The following is a 16,679-nucleotide window of genomic DNA, read 5'->3' as shown; positions in this document are numbered from 1 at the left end:
CATTGTACTCGATGCCAAATTACCAACCAGGCAGCATGTTAGCACAGGGCAACTAGAAACTGCAAGAGAACGCTGACCCAGAAACCACCAATAAAGGCTTCAGTGGCCTTATGCTGCCAGGCAGGCTCAGATGGTTACAAAACAACCGACTTTCAATGGCACAAATATAAATGTTAATCCTAACTTAACCGAGAACCTTTCGTGGCTTGTTTCACAATCGTGGACCGGCTTGATTACGTGAAGTTGCAGAATTTTCCAGGGACAATAATGGCTGTGATTACAATTATCAGACCATTTTTTACAATTTATCCCCAAAACTAGGACCAGTGTTCCCTTATAAAATTAAGAGTTTTAAGCCTAGAATTGCAGAAGACTCACACTACTGTGAAAAATCGAGAGTGACAATTTAGGATTTTTTACACCTGAGGATGTGCTGTGCTGGTCTCTACTTCCACCAGGTGGCTAATCAAAATCAAGGCCATAAAGCACACTCTTCCTTTGCACTTCCTAAGATACTGAGGAAATGAGTTATTTTTTTTTCTTTTATTATCTTGGTATGCACATACCTCCAAAAGCCAGCAACATATATGAACATGCCAAATGATTGTTCTTTACTGCACTGATAAAAGCTCCATTTCATGCTTGAGAGCTTGTGTAAATAAATCACTACAAACCGATGCCTGCAGTCCATGACTGTGTATTCCTGATGTTTACTGACTTTATTTCTTGGCAGAAAAAGAGACAGCTTTAAAAATGCCACACTCTATTGAACGTTGTGCCTTTAGCAAAGGCAACACATGAGTCCTTATCGTGCTGAATTAACACTGGACAACTCCACTCTTCAGAAATACAAAATTCCACAATGTAAATGTTTGGGCTAGAACCCATAGGGAGGGTTCCATCTGACTGAAGAGCAGGTCCAGAGTCCTTGCACCTAATACTGGATTTGCTAACAAATATTTGAATAAAGCTGTATTCTTGATACCTCCGAGCACAAAAATAATTATTTCTACTACAAGACATGAAACTACATTCTGTGCCTATTTAGTATGCCTAGGCTTCAGTATTCTGATTGCCTTTCATGCTTAAATGAGAAAATATTTATTTTCTCTCCTGGTTACCTTCTCAAAGCAGATCTACTTCATTTTAATCAATGTACCATTCATTACCACCATCAAAGAGTATTTAACAGAGCATCTGTGAATGGCTGTACAGGTAAAATCAGTTTAGAAACAAACCCAATTGTGAAATAATCCGCAAAATGTTGTTGCAACTTAATCCTTTGGTTCTCAGTACAATCTTCTCATGAAGTAGCATTACTTAAAATTGCCGGCAAATACAAACTGACTTAGAAACCTAGTAATCAGCCGGCTAACAGGTGTTGAAATCCCAAAAGAGAGAGGAGGTATATTAGATAATCACTTCATGCCTGGCACCTTAAGTAGCTTTAATAGCCATAATTCTAATCAACTTAACTCCAATTCAAAATGATCCGTGCCATTGGCTTTTTTTTTTTTTTTCCACGAACTACCTTTTAGCAAACATCATTTCTTGCATTCCATGTAATGTTGTCTGACTGACCTATTCCAACTTGCGTATTATTTTACTAAATCGAGAATACAATTAGTGGAATCATTTTCCAGTTACCAACCGACCTCTCTCCCCAATTAAAGTAACACTGATGTACTATTTCCTTCCGGATTGATAAACCTCTGCTTCTGAAAGTGAATACTGCCGTCTTTCACATTATCACACCCAAGATGGTATATCTAAGTAGTAAGAGAGTCTCGACAATCGCTATCTTTAATTCATTCTTTGTGTCTGCAACAAACTAAGTATCACGAAAGGAGAGCAAGGCGTGGGGCCCGTTGAGAAAAGGAGCGATGGACCCCAACTTGAGCACATCCCCACCCAGGGCCCACACGCCCTTGGCAACAGCATCCGAACACAGGTGCAAACACCGCCCGGCTACCTGCCTCCAGAGGGGCTCTGGACCACGTCCTCACACACAACAACGCCGGGCATGCTGCAGCTCCTTAAAGCACGAGCAAATACCTCCCAGAAGCAAGCGGCAGCAAGGACACCCGCGCCGAGCACCTACCCCCCACGGTCCTGCGGCTGCACCGACTCGGCTCGTTGCCTGGGTGGGAAACGCGGGCTCCCCTCCCCGTCCCCTTACAGGTGTAACTGCACCTTCCACAAAGGTGGCCGTGCTCGAAATCCAAGTGAACTTCGGGAGCACCCGAAGGCTTCGGGTCGTGGGCACCGAAGTATGGGCTCACTTTCCAGAAACTGCAAAAAAAAAAAAAAAAAAGAAAAAAAAGAAATGTGTGGCTTCTTGGCCCTGCGAGCCTCCCCCTCCCGCCCCGTCCTCAAACAGGACCAGCGGGGAGGCAGGCGCGTCCGAAGGGCGGCAAACGCCGCGGTCCCCGGGGGCACAGTCCCCGCGGCCGGCCGGGCGGAGGGAGCCCCGGGCCCCGCGCAGCGCCCGGGATGCTCGGCGGCCGTCGGGGAGCGGGAGGCGCGGGGAGGCCCCGGGGCGTCGGGGGCGCGGCCCCCAGCCCTCCCCGGCCGCAGGCGCGCTCGCCTTACCTGGCCCGCGGCGGCGGCGGCGGCGGCGGCGGGACCCGGAGGGACCGAGCGAGGGAGCGAGCGAGGGAGGGAGGCGCCGCGGAGGAGGAGCTCGGCCGGGAGCGGGCGGGCCGCTTTGTTTCCACTGCGCCGAGCCGCCGACCCTGCGTCACCATGGCAACCGCCGGGGGCCCGGCGGGCGGGGGGCGGGGACCCCCACTCCCGGGTGCGCAGGGGCCCGGGCGCGCGGGGCCGCCACGGCAGTCCCGGGCTCCGAGGGGACCAGCCCCCCCAGGAGCGGCCGCACACACGCCCCCTCGCCCGCTCCGCACCGCGCGTCGGGCTCGCCCCAGCAGGGGGCAGCGGCCGGGCCGCGAGCCGGGGCCAGTTCCTAGTTCCACCCCGGCCGGCACCCCCGCCCCGCCCTGGACCTTCCGGCACCCCCACCCCCCACCACACCTTTCCTCTACGGAGCTCTTCCCTCAAAATGGAAATTCACCGGAGAGAGAAGAAAGAGCAGTGCAAACTGATAAAGTGTTGAGCAACTGGTACCCCATGCTCCTGTGGCCACTGCCGCAGCGCGCACGGAGCTGCCAAGGGACACCATACCTCCCCCTCCTCCTGGCCCTCCTCCTCCTCCTCCTCCCCCTCTTTCTCCTGGCCCTCCTCCTCCTCCTGCTCCTCCTCCTCCTGGCCCTCCCCCTCCTGGCCCTCCTCCACCTCCTCCTCCTCCTCCTCCTCCTGGCCCTCCCCCTCCTCCTCCTCCTCCTGGTCCTCCTCCCCTCCTCCTCCTCCTCCTCTTCCTCCTGGCCCTCCTCCTCCTCCTCCTCCTCCTCCCCTCCTCTTCTTCCTCTTCCTCCTGGCCCTCATCCTCCCCCTCCTCCTCCTCTTCCTCTTCCTCCTCTTCCTCCTGGCCCTCCTCCTCCTCCTGCTCCTCCTCCCCTCCTCCTCCTCCTCCCCCTCCCCCTCCTCCTGGCCCTCCTCCTCCACCTCCTCCTCCTCCTCCTCCTCCTCCTCCTGGCCCTCCCCCTCCTCCTCCTCCTCCTCCCCCCCCCTCCTCCTCCTCCTCCTCTTCCTCCTGGCCCTCCTCCTCCTCCTCCTCTCCTCCTCTTCTTCCTCTTCCTCCTCCTCCCCCTCCTCCTCCTCTTCCTCCTGGCCCTCCTCCTCTTCCTCCTCTTCCTCCTGGCCCTCCTCCTCCTCTTCCTCCTCCTCCTCCTCTTCCTCCTCTTCCTCCTGGCCCTCCTCCTCCTCCTCTTCCTCCTGGCCCTCCTCCTCTCCTCCTCCTCCTCCCCTCCTCCTCCTCCTCCCCTCCTCCTCCTCCTCTTCCTCCTCCCCTCCTCCTCCTCCTCTTCCTCCTGCTCCTCCTCCTCCTCCTCCTCTCCCCAGCGTTGCTCCACCTGGGTCTGCTTTCCCTCCCGCCAAATCACACCCTGGTCCCACGCGGGGCACCAGTAGGAGAAACTTGGGGGGGGTGGAGGAGGGGGGCTTTGTGTTCTTATGATAAACAACAGGATGCACTTGCAACCCTACAAGGCAAAACTCAACTTTCAGGCTGCGTTGTGAATCCCAGCGGCTGCCGCTGCTGCGCATCTCCCGTGAGCCTACTCTGTGCCAGCAGCCTGCCAGGCGCTACAGACCCAGACCGTGCACGGCCCTTCCCAGAAGAGAGTGGCGAGGCTGACCTTGGCACATGGCTAGGCGTCCCTTCTTAAGGAAATTCTTGGAGAGGGAGGAAAAATACTAGCAGACCCACCGTCAAGCTGCCTCTAAAGGACAGAGCTACAGAACAGCTACCGTGGGGTGAGTGAGTCATCACCCCATCCTAGGTCTTCTTGAAAGATGAGCTACAGAATCCAGAACCCACAGTGTCTTCGTGTAGACCCTGGGGAGCATGGCATTTATTTTCTGGCATTTGTGAATCACCAAAGGAATGTCAATAACTTAAAAAAAAATCCACGGTAACTGACATTTTCTGGGTTCGCTACCTGTAAGCCATAAAGCAGAACACTGTTATTACCAACTGAAGCCGTACATATTAATCAAGGAAAATATAACATCCATTTTATGGTGGAGAATAGAAACAGCTTGCTCCTCAGGAAGGCTGGCCAGTTTCCTGTAACAGGAACATTGGTACTTCCAGATGAAGTCAAGAGACAAGGTCTTTCCGACAGACTGTTAAGCAGTTTGGCAGTATTTGTCAAAATTTAATGCACAGGGGCGCCAGGGTGGCTCAGTCGGTTGCACGTGGGACTCTAGGTTTCCACTCAGGTTGTGATCTTAGGGTCGTGATCTCAGGGTCGTAAGATCAAGCCCCAAGACAGGCTCTGAGCTCAATGTGGAGTCGGCTTGTCCCTCCCCACCCCACAGCCCTCCTCTCCCTCTCTCTCTCACTCAAAAATAAATTCCTTAAGAAAAAAAATTTTAAGATGTACATACCTTTCACCCTGCGATCTCAATTCTTAGAAATCTGTTGTGCACAAATACACAAGTGTGCAATTACAGATGGACAAGGATGTGCCATGCAGCAGTTTTGTAATAGAAATTTGAAGCAGCTATTGATATCCATCAATAGTCACATTGCTAAACAACTTTGGCACATTTATACCGTATAATACTACACAGCCATTACAAATAATAAAATATAGGGGCGCCTGGGTGGGTCAGTAGTTGAGCAACTGCCTTTGGCTCAGGTCGTGATCCCAGGGTCCTGGGATTGAGTTCCGCATCAAGGTCCCTGCAGGGAGCCTGCTTCTCCCTCTGCCTCTGTCTCTGGTTCTGTGTGTGTATGTGTGTGTGTCTCATGAATAAATAAACAAAATCTTTAAAATATATATATATATATATATATATGATACATAGAAAGATACTGGTTTCTTATTTTAAAAAGAGGGGCTGCAAAACAATGTATATGGGGTGATCCATTTCTGCACAAGAGATTTTCTAGATAGATAAATAGGTAGACACATAAACTTGGTCATATAGATAAAGATCTAGAAGAATACATACCTAATTATTAACAGTGGTTAGCCCTGAAACTGGGGTAAGAACTGAAGGAACTCTTTTTTTTTTTTTTTTTTTTTTTTAATTTTTATTTATTTATGATAGTCACAGAGAGAGAGAGAGAAAGGCAGAGACACAGGCAGAGGGAGAAGCAGGCTCCATGCACCGGGAGCCTGACGTGGGATTCGATCCCGGGTCTCCAGGATCGCGCCCTGGGCCAAAGGCAGGCGCTAAACCACTGCGCCACCCAGGGATCCCAAGAACTGAAGGAACTCTTACTTGTTACTACATACAGCTCAGAATTATTTGGTCTGTTTGGTTTTTATTCTTTTTTTTCTCAATGAACAGGTATTAGCAATTTTTCAATGAAGAATTAAAAAAAGAGCCCTACTAAATGCTTGTTGACGGAAACATTACTGCTTGGCTGGGAACAGAATACAGAACAGTGAAGGCCTACTAAGTTGGCCAGCCCTGCCCTCAGATGCCAAAAGCTTGAAAAAGCCCATATTGGGCCTCCAAAGTGTGAATTCCTTAGTGACCTGGTTATGCCTTATTCTATGAGTTATTCTTACAGACAGACATTCACTTTCCTCAAGGAGATTTAGTTTTATCTTAAGGTCTGCTCTATTCTAGCTTTTAGACAAAATGACAAAATTGTCAGGAAACCATCCTTCTAAAATTTGTCACCTTACCTGCCAGTGGATATATATCATTTGAACAGGTTATGTGGCAGCCATTAATCCAATGTAGTTAAGTCAGAAATGAAGGTACTCAAGCTGAAAAATGTTTCTGTGGATGCCTGACTAGCCTTTCTAATTCTCAGCCTTTCTGAAATCTGTTAAATGATAAACTTACTTTCCTAAAAAGATTTTCCAGAGCTGCATAATCCAATTCAGGGGCCACTAGAAGCCACATGAGGCTGTTGAGCACTTAAAATGGGGCAAGTCCAAGTTGACATATACAGTAGGCACAAAATACACACCAGATTTCACAGATTTGGAACAATAACCCCAAAATATCTCATTAAGAGTATTTATAGTATGTATTATAATGATTTTAATATGTTGGTTTAAATAAAATCTATTATTCAAATTATTACATTTCTTCTTTTCACTATAACATGGTTCCTAGAAGGTTAAAGATTAAGTATGTGGCATATTGGCTAGTTCTGTTTTAGAATGACTGTTTCTGCTAAAATAGCATCAAAAAGTCCAAAGTTGGGGCACCTGAGTGGCTCAGTGTTTGAGCGCCTGCCTTTGGCTCAGGTCGTGATCCCAGGGCCCTGGGTTTGAGTCCCACATCAGGCTCCCCGCAGGAAGCCTGCTTCTCCCTCTGCCTATGTCTCTGCCTCTCTCTCTGTGTCTCTCATAAATAAATAGATAAAATCTTAAAAAAAAAAAAAAGAGGCCAAAGTTAACTGTTCTTCTTAATTTTCAGTTAAAACAAAATATAATTACCTCACTAGTGCTTCCCAACCCATAGATATGACGTAATATAGCATTTTATGTTATATAATGTCAACTTATTAGAAAAAAAAATTATATACTGACATTAGCTCATTTGTTTATATTTTATAAAAACTTTACCGCAGACAGTAAAGCTAGATGACCCGGGCCTGAATCCTAGCTCTGCTGTTTATCAGCTACATGACATGAGCAAGCAGTTTGATACATCCAGTCTTCGGTTTCCATATCTGTAACATGGAGGTAATAATGGTACTTATCTCACTGAGTTGTTATAAGAATGCAATAAATAAGTGCATGAAAGACTTAAATTATAATGCCTGATCATATAAATGCTGAGTAAATTTTAGTTTTTTTCCTTATACTTTGCCTCTGCTGTTTTCTGATGCTATAGCTCTGATATACATAGTCTATTAACCTTCAATTCAGGTTAGTCTATATTTATAACAAATCTTTCATCTTCCTTTAAATAAGCTGATTGGAACTGTGGCTGAGCCATCAAAATTTAATTCTCCTCAACCCAGAACTGGTTATAAAATTACTATCAAAATCAAAGAGATATTTTAATCTATTTTAAGTTAGCAAAATAAGCAAGAAATTTCAATGACCAAATCAGCATTCCATGATCATTTAAATAAATATTAAAAATTCCAGGTTTAACAAAATATAACAAATATCCTCAAGTGGTTTATATTCTGTTTATGATCATCAAATTCCTGATGTGTAAAATAAATAAGATATCGCTCATGAAACATTTGTATAAAAATGTTCCTGTTCTAATAATTTGGCATCTGTCTTCCCAAGTCCTTCTTTCTCAGTTATAAGTCATAATAAGAGTAATATTCATTACACACTGGGTACAAGGTCATGTAGGTGTTTAGTAGGAGAATGACTAGACTCTTTAACCACACACTAAGAAATATCTTTAAATTATTTGAGAGCTTGAGCTCAAACATGTTTTATTACATTAAGCCATGGGTTTTGGAATAGGCAGAGAGAAAAAGCAAATTTCAATGTGTCCTCATTACAACCTCATTAAGCCACTACTCTTCAGCCCCTGCCTTCTGGGCCTGTTCTGACATTGTTTAATGAGGTGATATGAATGCATTCAAAACACGTAGAAAAAAATGCTTCTGTTGTCTATGCCTTAAAATTAGTCTTCTTCTTGAGTAGTTTTAAAATTTGATTGGCTCTAACCATTCAGAGAGTTTAAAAAAAAAAAAAAAGAAAAGAAAAGAAAAGAAAAACAAACACCCTGTCAAGTCTATAGAAGCTGAAAAATCCAGAACTCACAAATTCCTTTCTTCCAATAGCCCTGCCAGGACACCAGACAAATCTGCTCTAAAAGGCAAATATTGACATATTTGCAATATCCCTGCAAGGAGGGAAAATGCACTCCTTTATACACTTCTCCTGAGCAGTATGAATATCCTTGCTCAAAGAAGGTGTATTGGTGCCTTGAATTAAAAAAACACCTGTGGCCATACAGGAGCCTTTAAGTCATATTTGTTTCAAAGGCTCCGGAAGATGCCCAATTTACATTGTCAATTCCTCCATCATAGTGAATCTCTTAGAGAAATAAAAGATGCAGCCAAATCGCAAGCATTTCACCTAACTTGAAATGAGGTCCCTGTACGTGTTGGTTGCCAAAGATTATAGACTACCCTAATGGCTTCAGAAAGTAAAGAAATAAAAAGACATCCAGCCTTCTTATCAGTGCCAAACACTTCCATAACTGCTTATAGAACTGAAGGAGACTAACTTCTCCCTGCAATTCATTCCACAGAGATAAGATGAATTTTGAAATTACATTGCTACTTAACCAGGTATTGTGAAAAATGTTGTCAATGTTGGTAGTGGCGATATATTTAACGACTGGGCTCACGGACGTAATACTAGCATGAGAAAGTTGTTGCTAATTAAAGAAACATCCTCTAAGAATTCCAAAGAACACAGCCAAAAGGAGATGGGATTGAGAAGCACTGTCTTAGACATCAATTATTATCCCCTTGCGTTTATTGTGCAAGTTCATTGAAAAATATATACAGATTATTTGCCAATGGGGAAAATGGCAGGTAAACAAAATTAGAGACACGAATACATCACAGTTCTTTGCCAAGAGCTCCCTATGGAGAGATCCAACATAATATCTCTGCCAGAAGTATAATTTGATATTGATCAAATCACATTAAAGTAAACTTTTGCTGTCCTTTTTGATCTGGTTTAAAGAAATTTTGTTTGAAATAAGTGAACTCCCAGCTTTGTTCAAAAATTCTGTATTCATGGAGATGGTGTAAAGATGTTGCTTCCTTTTCTTGAGTCCTGAAGTAGAGGCTCACATGTCTTTTCAGGAGTCTCTGGCATCAGACCTTCTCCACACTCAGCTTATCTTGTTTCGGTGCCAAAAAAAAAAAAAAAAAAATGTGTCAGCATATCAATCAGATCCAATATTATCTGTTTTGAATTCATAGTTCATTTACTTATTGATCCCTGACACAGCTGCAAATTAGCTCTTAGCAAAATGGAAATGATTTGTTTCTAGTTTCCTCATCTATAAAATGAGGGTATTGAAGCCTGCCCTTGTCCCCAGTAATGGATTTCATAAGTTTGAATTAGATCATTTAGTAAAGCTCATTGATCAAAGGTTCTCTGTGACTCTAATGCCATAATACCATTGGAGCGAGAGCCTAGAAGAGGTATCAAAGGGAAACTATGCATCGTACACATCATTCTAATAGTAAAATTATTTTAAAGGCCCTCTTTGTGACTAGATCTTTTGAACATTATGAATGAGGAATTTGACCCCATCAAAGGCAAGCCAAGGGTGTTATGACCAGACAGACTCCTTGTGGCTGAGCTACGCAACATGTCAAAGAAAGGACGCATGGCGCCATTTCCACGGATGCCTCACCATCACTTTGAGAGCATACCTTGCTTTGCTAAATTGGCAGAGATAACCGAAAATAACCAGATGCAGGCTTGTTAACTGTAGCCAGATGTGGCAGAGAGATCTTGAACAAGCTCTTTAGCGGGGTAGGGTGGACTCTAGGCAAAGGGCAGGTTAGAGTTGCCAGATAAAATACAGATGAGCAATATTTGGGACATACGGATACTAAAATGTGTTCTTTGTGCATTTCTGAAATCCAAATTTAACTAGACACCCTGCGTTTTCATTGGCAAAGTCAGGCAACCTGAGGCAGAGCACAGGGAAGATTTCAACAGGGGCAGATGCAGCTCCTCTTCTAGGGGGCAGAACAACAGCTCTAGTCAACACGATCATAGTCATGGCTAATAATGGCAGTGCAGCTAAGTGCTTGGGCGAGGAAATGAGGATAGATGTAGGGAGGCTGGGGAGAGGAAGAGCACAGTTATTAGAACTGGGCACAAGATCAAGACCACACGAAGAGCAAAGCTGATGCTGACTCCCAAATCATTGGGCCACAGGTGTGGGTCTCAATGCTCCTGCCTCCAGACCATTCACAAAACCAAATCCTCCAACTGGGCATACTTCAGATTTCCCAGAGGTGTATCAAATTGCCCAACAAGGAGAGAGTCTGAAAAACCCACCCCAAAGCCTCACACAGGCACTGCCACCACAAATGAGCAATTAGCAATCAGCAGTTTTTGGAAGATGATTCTAGTTTAGGGAGAATGGATTTGCCATGACCAAGATGAAAGCAGGGAGGCCCACAATACACTAGAAGGGTAGACGAGGCGAGAGAGGCTTGTGAGTTGGAGTAGACAAGTGGTGGCAGCCGAAATGGAGAGAAGGAAAAAATCAAGAAGCATTCTGGAGGAAGAACAGAGAAGGGGGTCTCCTTTAAGGGGTCTCCTCTAGGGCATCAGGAAGAAGACAGTGCCAAGAACACATCCTAGGTATCTGGCCTGCCATGAAGGATTCCGTGTTGAGGGAGAAGTCCCCGGCAATTAGATGATCTCTTCTGGCAAAAAAAAAAAAAAAAAAAAAAAAAAAGCAGAAGCAGGTGGAAGTAGATACAGCTGAGATGTCATGCTGCACAACTAGCGTCAACTGTGCTGCCCATCCTGGGACAAAAGGAAGATAAGGAATGCAAAGAGAGAAGCAGAGACAAGAGTTCTGTGGCCCCCAAAAGGCCGATGAGGTTGTCTCACAAGTTCTCTTCTGTTCTTTGAACCCAACAAGTACATTCCCATCTGAGTCCCCAGCCCTGCTCTTCCCTAACTTGGAATGCTCTTCCCGGGGATCTACCTCCCTTGTGTCTTTCAGCTACTCATTCAATGTCACCCACTCAAAGAGAACTTTCCCAACCACCCAATCTAAAACAGCACCGACTTTCTCATTATCACATGGCCCTCTTTTATTGTTTTCCAAACGCCATCTTCTAAATTGTTACCGGTTAACGTTATGTACTGGCCACCACCCCACTCTCTAGAATGCAAGCTCCCAGACGGCAGGACTTGCCTTCCACCTGATGGTGGGAACCCAGTAAACACCTGGTAAAGGGTTTCTCAGCAGATGGCTTCCTAGTTCCAAGTTCTGGTTGACAGGGAGCCAGCCATAGTTTGTTTCCTAGCCAGCTCCTTATAATAACCTTTTCTTTTCCTTCATCTTCTTCGACTGGCTTCTTTTCCTCACCAACAAAGGGGCTATACCAGGACACACGCAGAAATCTAAATCAGCAGAGGGGCTGGAGGAAGGCTGGGGAATGAGCCAGATATGTCAACCTCTAATAAGGAGAAAAGCCACAGATTTAAAAAAAATTAGAACAGATAGTCAAGAGAAAAAGAACCCACTAAGATATTAATGTACTACCTGTTGATGAACATCAGCCGATTCAAAGATTTTATTCTTTTGTGCTGCCTCCCTTCCATGTACAATCTCTGGGCTGGGCCAGAGACCTAGAGATAAAGCAGGGGCAGCCTAGCCATCGGGAAGAGCAGTCTGAAGCGGGCAGAGAAGGGAGAGTGTGTCGGTGGCAGCACAGGTGGTAAGCACTCTGTGGCAATCCACAGATCATGCTTCAGGCCACCAAGGAGGCAATTTTCCCACTGGCTCTCAAAGCAACAAAGGAAGGGAGGTCATTCCAGGTAGAGGTAACAACAGATGCAAGGCTCTAAGGTGCTGAGCTAGCATATCAAGTTCGGAGACCTTGATTCGGTGTGGCCAGAATTCAGGGTGTTTATGGGCTCGTGGCAGGAAATGATATTGGGACAGTAGTAGCAAAGAGCAGATTGGATGGAATAGTGTAAGGAAAAGTCATTCTCTTTAGTAAAATTAAAACCCAGGATAGTAAAATCTATAAGCTCTGGAAAAATACTTTCCTGGTGAATAGGACCTCACAGAGCCTAACTCTGTCCCCTCCTGGATTTTCCTGCCCCCTGCAGTATTAACTCAATATTATTAACAGTCCTAGAGATCCCTTGTCCTTCCAGCCGAGAAGCTGAGACTTCATCCCCTAGGTGACCACAAACACACACACACCCTTCTTTAAATGCTCTCTTATGTCCTCTATGAGATTGCCTTCAAAGGACCTTACAGCTGACCAGGATTAATAATGAAGTGTATTGGAAGTTAAGAGGCCGGCTGGTCCCAGGCCAGGTTCCCATGGATGGATATCTAGTGTCGCCAAGACCAGCGCGATTGTTAGCCTCATCAATGACAGCTTGCCTGAGAGAGGCAGGGAGCCAGGAATCCTCCAAGGCGGCCTGTTGTGTAGGCTGCTGGAGACTGTGGAATCACAGGGGGCTTCAGTTAACTCATCTAACAGGAAAGACATTCATGAGAACAGTTTGACTTTAATAAAAACAAAACCTGTGCGTTGGCAGGGTACTCGGTCCTTTCAGAAACTCACTTTACAGGGGAAAGCTTGGGTGAACTTTTTCATCTGCCGTTTGTACTGGCCATTTGCCACATTCTATCAACTCAATTTTTAAAATACTTAAGTTTCAAACCACCCCCCCCCCTCCTCACCTTCATTTCCATAACCCTAGTAAGGGCTTTACTATATTGTATGTGAAATGTCATGATAGCTTCTTAACGGGTCATGTGACCCCAGGCTCCCCAACCTTTACTCATTCTCCCGTTGTTGCTGGCTTGAGCTTCTTCAACACTCCGTAACTCCCCATTTCCCCATTGCCTATAGAATAACAGCCTTTCCAAGTCTTTTGCTCTCCATAAGCTGGCACTAACTTATTTTTCCCATGGTAATGCCTGCTACATTGCCTTCATTGCCACAGCTAAACTAAAATAGAGCTTCTTTTCTGGAATGGCAGGTTTATTCTGCCTGGATTGCCCTTTTCTCTGACTCTGCTCAGGTTCTAAGATTACCCACCTTTCAAAGTTCACTTGAAATGCCAGCCCCCATCTCCATGAAGCAATCTCCTACCCTTTTTTTTTTTCTTTTTAAGATTTATTTATTTATTTATTTATTTGAGAGAGAGGGAGAGCACAGGAGTGAGGGGAGGGTCAGAGGGAGAGAATGAATCTTCAAGCAGACTCCCCTCCGAGCAGAGAGCCCAACATGGGAATCGATCCCAGGTCCCTGAGATCGTGACCTGAGCCAAAACCTGGAATTGGATGCTTAACTGACTGAGCCACCCAGGCACCCCAATCTCCCACCCTCTTGGTGGGATAGAATCTCTCCCACCTGGTACCTCCCATAGCACATGACCTAATATCTCTCTTGTAAAACTTACTACCTTACATTTTGTGCTAGAGTGGTATTTGCATATGTCAGGAATAAAAACTCCCAAGCCACATAAGCTGGGTGTCTTCTCTTTGAATCCCATGCCATCCGTAGCACGGCATCTTTCCTCCGGACATGGTATCGTGCCCTCCACTGGGAGTTTGTTGAATTAATTAGTTAAGCATTTCATCCCAGGTAGAACTTGCATTTGGGTCATTGCCATGGCATTGTGCTTAGCCATCAAATGCCAGTGAAGAGTTTGTTTTGTCATTCTGCTCTGTACGTACGGGAGGTGGTGCTTGATTGTTCTGGGTTTTGGGTGAAGGCAACCTGAAGAGGTGCCAGTTTGTAAAATGTGGCCTGGAAATTAACTCATCCTGTTGCTCTGACAGCGCTCTCACTGGCACCAAAGCACAGCTTTGGAGTTGCAATCTGAGCTTCCTTTCCTGTGTCCCTAATTACTCACATGGGCTTCTTTTGTTGGAGGTTTTTTTCCTTTCTTGGACTTTTGCCCTGTTTAACAGCCCTGAACACCCTAGCGCTAGAAACACATTTGTTCCATCAGCTTTTACTCCGAAAGGACTTTATAGGATCAATTTGTTTAAGCAAACTTTTAATTTGGTTTTGTTTTCTCTTCAGGGACTTTATTTGTAAAACTGGGATGTGTGCGCACAGAATCAGATGATTAAAGAGATTGAAATGCCAGGGAGCAGAAAGATAGCTCAGCCTCAGGGGACACGGGTACAAAATAATGGCATATACCCCAGATGGTTGTCTTGACTGTTTTCACATTTGTGGCAGCAGACCGTTAAATTATTCAAATACCTGTGTCTTCATCCATTTGGGCTGCTATAACAAAAAGACCTTATACTGGGTGGTTCCAACAATAAACATCCCTTCCTCACAGTTCTAGAGGCTAGGAAGTCCAAGGTGGAGGGGTTGGCAAATGCATCTTGGTGAGGGCTCACTTGCTAGTGCACAGACAGTGGTCTTTTTGCTACAGCCTCAGATGGCAGACGGGGAAGGGATCTCTCCTTGGTCTCTTTCATAAGAGCATCAATCCCATTCATGAAGGTTCCACTGTCATGACCTCAGCACCTCCCAAAGGCCCCGCCTCCTAATACCATCATCCTGGGGATGAGGCTCCAATATATGAATGTTAGGGGGACACATTCAGACCATAGCACCTTGTATCTGGTAGGATGCTTTCCATGGCAAGGAAGGAAATAACCAAGTAAAAGTAGTTCAGATAACAGGTGTTTATTTCCTAAAACAAGACATCTAGAGGAAGACAATTCCACAAGAAGAGAAGCCTCATAACACCAACAAAGGATGAGCTCTTGTTATCTCTCTGCTCTCCTCTCCTAGGAAGCTGGCAGCGGCAGCTCTTATAGTCACAGAATGGTCATCGTGGCTGCAAACTTCACATCTCCACTCAAGTGCCTCCAAACAGGAAGAAGTGGGATGGCTCAGAAGGACTTTCTCTTGCTCCCTTTGATCAAGGAAGAACACCTTTGCCAGAATTCCTCAGCAGCTTGAGTCTTAGTGGACTGATCGGGGTCACAGGTTCATGCCCGGGCCAATCACAGCTGGAGAGAAATTCTAAAGCCATGCTTGGTGTAGGCCAATGACATCATGCCCTGGAGGCGGGCACATGGCCAGATGAGACCAGCGAGCAGGTTGTTGGGCCGGCAACCTACTGCACCTGTCAAGGGCTGCGTCGTACTCTCCGACTGGTTCAATACGCATAAGGTGCTTTATAGGCAGGAAATCAGTCCTTCAGTGAATGAAGGACTTTCCACAGAGATCAACCCAAACACAATCAAATAATGGTAATAACTGTTATTGCTATTATTTCCATCATCATCATCATCATCATCATGAAAAGGATGATGAAGAAGAGCTGAATCTATAAAAGCTAGACAGTCAAAAAATAAAATAAAATAAAAGCAAGACAGTCTGCCTGATTTATTGTTTTATGGTCCTGAATATTTTCACATACTGTTACTGAAAGTGTTTATCTTATGTTTACTTCCATTAAGCTGAAAGGCTCTCGCTATTCATTCTTTTCGCGTGGATCGCTAAGTGAGTAGTGGCTTATGTATAGTGGCTGGGCCTAGAGGCTTATCCTGCCTTCTGGGGAAATTCCTACCAATCTGTCCATAACCCAGAGCTGTCACTCAAACTGAGTCACCAACCTTTGTCACTTCCTGCTAGCCAGAGGACAGCTGTCATTCACCTTTTATCACTGCTTCACAAGGACACTTCTCTTGCATTCCTCCTTTGTATTGTTGTTCTTTCTCACCCCAAATTCACTCTATCTACTTTTTCAGGGGTTGTTCTTCCCCTCGCGTCTGGCATTCACACGTTTGCTGACAATGTCCTTGTGAATGTCATTGCCATCTACACTTGCCCACAGACATATGAATTCCCCTGAGGGGTACCTGCAAGATTACCAATCCAGTGCGAGACTACAAATATCAGAGTGCTCTTTGAAGCAGGGCTCTACTTGGAGCCATTCAAGAGACAGCAGTGAGAATGAACAGAGCAATTGAGCAATTTCCAAAGGATGACTGAAGTGCCAGGCTCAAGGAAAACTCTGAAGACCGTGGGCCAAACTGGCTGCCAACATCATAAAGAGACAGGAGGAGCGCAGAAGCTGTCGGAAGTCTGTTCCAGAAGGCTGACTTAGGTAAACAAGGGGATGATGCCTGCGAGATGGCTCTGAGGAGGAGCAATGATGGGCAATTTGATCATCCGCTACTACCAAAGGCTTTCTTTGATACTCAATGACTTTAAGTCATTTTAATAGAATGGCAGTTTCCTTCTGGTTTCTCCTTATTCCCCACTGCCTGCCACCGTCCACCCACTGCCTCTCTAGATGTAACAGCGAAGCAGAAATGGAATATGGAGTACCTAATCGTTTCTCATATGAGAATCATTCTAACTTCAGGCAAAAGCTTTCTGCAAATTTAGTCCC

At 45.5% G+C, this 16,679-nt stretch overlaps 1 protein-coding gene and 1 long non-coding RNA gene across 6 annotated transcripts in view; one reads left to right on the top strand and one right to left on the bottom strand.

Annotated features, from left to right (window-relative positions):
• Positions 1-3,184, bottom strand: part of RNF182 (ring finger protein 182) — a 63,871-nt gene extending 60,687 nt beyond the window's left edge. The window contains exons 1-2 of one of the 4 annotated variants that reach the window (XM_025444112.3): positions 3,031-3,184; positions 2,102-2,292 (exon numbers count right to left, since the gene is read on the bottom strand). The gene's annotated coding sequence lies outside the window, so the exon portion shown is untranslated. Of the gene's footprint in view, positions 1-2,101; positions 2,293-2,592; positions 2,768-3,030 lie in introns of those variants that run through there. The other 3 variants (XM_025444130.3, XM_025444104.3, XM_025444127.3) reach the window with 3 other exon arrangements.
• LOC125754385 (uncharacterized) lies at positions 2,844-15,644 on the top strand. 2 transcript variants are annotated; one of them, XR_007408408.1, is made up of 4 exons: positions 2,844-3,119; positions 4,123-4,371; positions 7,163-7,277; positions 15,068-15,644. It is a non-coding gene; the product is annotated as an uncharacterized LOC125754385 (long non-coding RNA). The 2 variants fall into 2 exon arrangements; XR_007408409.1 differs by lacking the exon at positions 7,163-7,277 and having other exon boundaries at positions 2,850-3,119.
• The last annotated feature ends 1,035 nt before the right edge of the window (positions 15,645-16,679 follow it).

Source organism: Canis lupus, chromosome 35, assembly GCF_003254725.2.
Source record: "Canis lupus dingo isolate Sandy chromosome 35, ASM325472v2, whole genome shotgun sequence".
Lineage (NCBI taxonomy): Eukaryota > Metazoa > Chordata > Mammalia > Carnivora > Canidae > Canis > Canis lupus.
This window is presented reverse-complemented; position numbering and strand designations above follow the sequence as displayed.